The sequence below is a fragment of the Triticum dicoccoides genome, chromosome 4A (genome assembly GCF_002162155.2).
Source record: "Triticum dicoccoides isolate Atlit2015 ecotype Zavitan chromosome 4A, WEW_v2.0, whole genome shotgun sequence".
NCBI lineage: Eukaryota > Viridiplantae > Streptophyta > Magnoliopsida > Poales > Poaceae > Triticum > Triticum dicoccoides.
In genome coordinates, this window is record NC_041386.1 from 597,038,139 (window position 1) to 597,042,066 (window position 3,928).

Sequence of the window (3,928 nt, forward strand, 5' to 3'; positions counted from 1 at the left end):
CTTTACAAGGAGCATTGACCTTCTTCACTCACGCGAGATTGTTGGATTGGGCTTTCGTCCATTGTCCAAGATTCCCCTCTGCTGCCCCCCATGGGAGTCTGGGTCGTGTCTCAGTCCCACTGTGGCTAATCATTCAAAAAGACCAGCTAAGCATCATTGGCTTGGCCAGCCTTTACCTGACCAACTAACTAATACTACACAGGCTCATCAAACAACGCTTTGAACATTCTTCAGGATTCGGCCCAAACTATTAAACAGATTCCCACGCATTACGCATCCATTCATCACTTTGTTCTCACCTATTCCGATTAATTCCAGCAAACGGAGGTCATTAGGTCAAAGCCGCAGCGCACGCCCTATAGTATTGAAGCAAGGCGAGACAAGTTTAGCTATGGGGTGACCTAACCAAACATGGCGGTCAACCCCTACGGATAAATCATGCTTCACGAGTTTGTGAGCTTCAACATTCAAGCTCCTAAATTCATGGCTAATGATACAATTAGTAAAAGTAGCCTTCCGATCAATGATCCATGTATGATTGCTCTGTATATAGCTGCGCTCTTCTGATGTATATCTGCAACGCCTCCTTGAAATCTGAAGCCACCTGAATCTTCCTCTCATAGAGATTATCAGCAAGAGCAAGTGCCACCCTTATTGCTGAAGATTCGACAGTAGCAAGATCTAATATATGTGGGAACACAATGGCTGACACACCCAGAAAATTACATGCTTGATCTGTGCATATAGCTCCCATTGCGCCTCAAGTGCCGCCTGGTCCAACCACCGAACCCACATTGACCTTGACCATTGCTTTGGGTAGCGCTCAGCTTAGTTAAGTAACTCTGCACAAAAGCCTGGAAAGTGAAAGGACTTTTATATATCTCCTCATGTATAGCTTTGTGCCGAGCTCCCCATATCATCCGCAAAAGTGATCGTAAACATGATAAAATCCTCCTCATGCGATAACACCTCATGCATGGTGAATAGCCATTGTTTGGCGTCATCATTTACATTCAGACTCAACCGCTCGACAATTTGCTCGTATGATAGTTCCCATGTGCTCCTTGAAACCAAGCAACTCAGCAGGACGTGCCTGCACATATCGTTAGACCCGCACAAACAACAAGCACTCGTCGTCGACATGTTGCTATGATGAAGGACACTGTGAGTATTGTGCTAATCTCCACATGAACACCTTGATTTTCAAGGGGCTTTTATATGCCATAAGTCTGTCCATCCTGAACAATCAGCCTCTGAGTTTGATCGGCCGCCCTGCTCATACAGCCATGATTCTCTACTGATCTTGGTTCACTGTATCATCTTGTAAGCGGAATGCACAGTGAACATACCCCTTCTATCCTCACTCCAAGCACAAAATCAGATATTTGTCCCGTGCAAAGAGGGATCTTCAATATAGTCTCGGCATCAATGGGAATAAGTTACGATTAAATAAGTTCATCCCTTGACGACACAGTGTAATCAGTGTGTTCAGTGACCCTTGCCGGCGGCTGCGGTATTTGTGAAGTTCTCGGCCTCTTTATATGATCTCTAGTTATCTAGTTGTCATTCCAAATATCAGGGGATTCTCTGTCTCCTAATCTCCATATCAAACCATGAGTCATTATGTCTTTCCCATGCAAAATAGCCCGCCATATCTATGATGGGTGTGGTCCCAAGGTTGCATCAGGAAGAGAGTTATTTGGATAGTATACAACTTTTAAGATTAATGAACTCAGAGAACCGGGATGGTCTAGCAAGCTCCAGGCTTGCCTTGCAAGTAGGGCTAGATTAAAGATCTCAAATAATCGGTCTCATCATAACATCCCATGAGACCCAGCATGGCTTCCTTCTCCCATGTTTACTTCCCTACCAAAATTGTCGGATTGAAGAGGTGACACTCGCACAACATCCTCGCGGGAAACGGAAGCACAGAGTTTATCAAAACATCTTTACATGCAGTTGACAGGAGCTTTTCCATCCATCCTCTCAGCTTTTCCGAAACTCTGTCACATAAGTATTTGAAAGTCCTGTTCTTGGACTGCCCCACATCAGATGGCATACACAATTTCCTGTCATTGAGCGACTCATTTTAGACGTTCAAAGTATGCTTGACATCTTCCTTGAGAGCCTGAGGGCATCCTCTCTATTGCAAAATATAAAGGACTTTTCATGATTTATTCTTTGTCTCGATCCCAACCAATAATTCTCTAGTAGGTTTGATACTTCAACTGCCCCATCATGACTTGACTTAAAAAGCAAGATGTTGTCATCTGCAAAAAGTAGATGGTTCACAGCCAAAGTTGTTGGTGCCACTTAAGCGTGATGAAGAAGAACTAGATATCAGGAGGCATTAAAGGCCCTCTACTGCAATTAAGAAAAGATATGGGGATATTGGATCTCCCTGCCGGATAACTCTGTTGGGTTGTAATTGATCAAGTATCTCACGATTAAAAAGAACCGAGAAAGATACCGTCTGAACCATGCCCATAACTATTTGTACCCATGTAGGAGAAAACCTCAATTTCAACATCGTGGATTTAGAATAATCCCACTCCAACCTATCATATGCCTTCCTCATATCGAGCTTCAAAGCATAGTAGCTACTAACTTTTTCCCTCGCTGCATTTCATGAAATATAAGAACTCATATGCACTAATAATATTATCCGTGATCATTCTTCCAAGGACAAAAGTTGATTTCTCCTCAGATATGATATCAGGTAAAATTTGCTTCAATCTATTTGCAATAACCTTGGAAGCTATCTTGTATAAAACATTGCACAACTGATAGGCCTAAATTTTGTTAAGAGGGTTGGGTTAGTTACCTTTGGAATCAAAACAAGAATTGTATCATTGATGCATTCAGGACTATCTTCCCCTCTCACGATTGTCAAAACCGCCTCTATTACTTCTTTACCACAAATATCCCAATGAAACTGATAAAAATGGGCAGGGAACCCATCAGAGCATGGAGCGTTCGTTGTGAACATTTGAAATTGTGGCACCCTGGCTCAGAGTAACCGGTTTACCTTGCATTGACAGCCCAGAGATCATGTCTTCTGGCAACACATAACAACTTGGTACATACATAACCGCTTTATTGATCTCTTGCGGATAGATAGGTTTGATGATTACATAAGAAAGCGAGGCTAAGCGACACAGACGGTGCGACTCCACTATGTACATTATCTATTAAACATCTCAAGGGCCTTGATGCTAGAGGATACAACTACTCAGTAGCGAAACAATGAGGTAGCAGAACTCCGTCCCACAAGGACAATGCTAGGACACAACCTAGATCGTGAAGCACCGATCAACCTCAACTCCTTGCACGGTTTCTCCTGCATCTGGCATGACACACCAGGTGGGTACTTTGAATGTAGTCGCCAGCTCACAGCAAAAATGACAAACAATAACATGGAATGAAAAAATTAAACATGATCATTAGTATGATGTTACCAATCGTAGTGTGCAAGTGGAATACCGTCATGGTCCCTTGGACCAACTTACCCATCTCAAGGGTTACCTCGTAACCACCATTGGTAGCAACCATACCATCGTGATCAACACACGATCACCTCAAGATCAAGTGACTTCTTCATGTGCTCGAGGTTCATAAGTGTGCAAGTTAATTATTTATGTTGACCCATAGTGTGACCTACTACAAACTGTGTCCATAACCGACGACGTGGCTATCGATAGATTATACACTTTACAGAGGTTAGTACACTGTACCCACACTATGGAACTCATGGCCTCATGCTCCCATTCGGGTGGACTAACGACGTTCCAACAAAACCAATCTATTGTATACACTCTCCCTGCCACTCCGAAAAACTCCTATCTGGGCTATGCCATGGGTCACCCCTATGTCAACTCGTGAATCCGCTACCTTTGTGGCCGCCACCGTCGTGGCCAAACAAACTTTA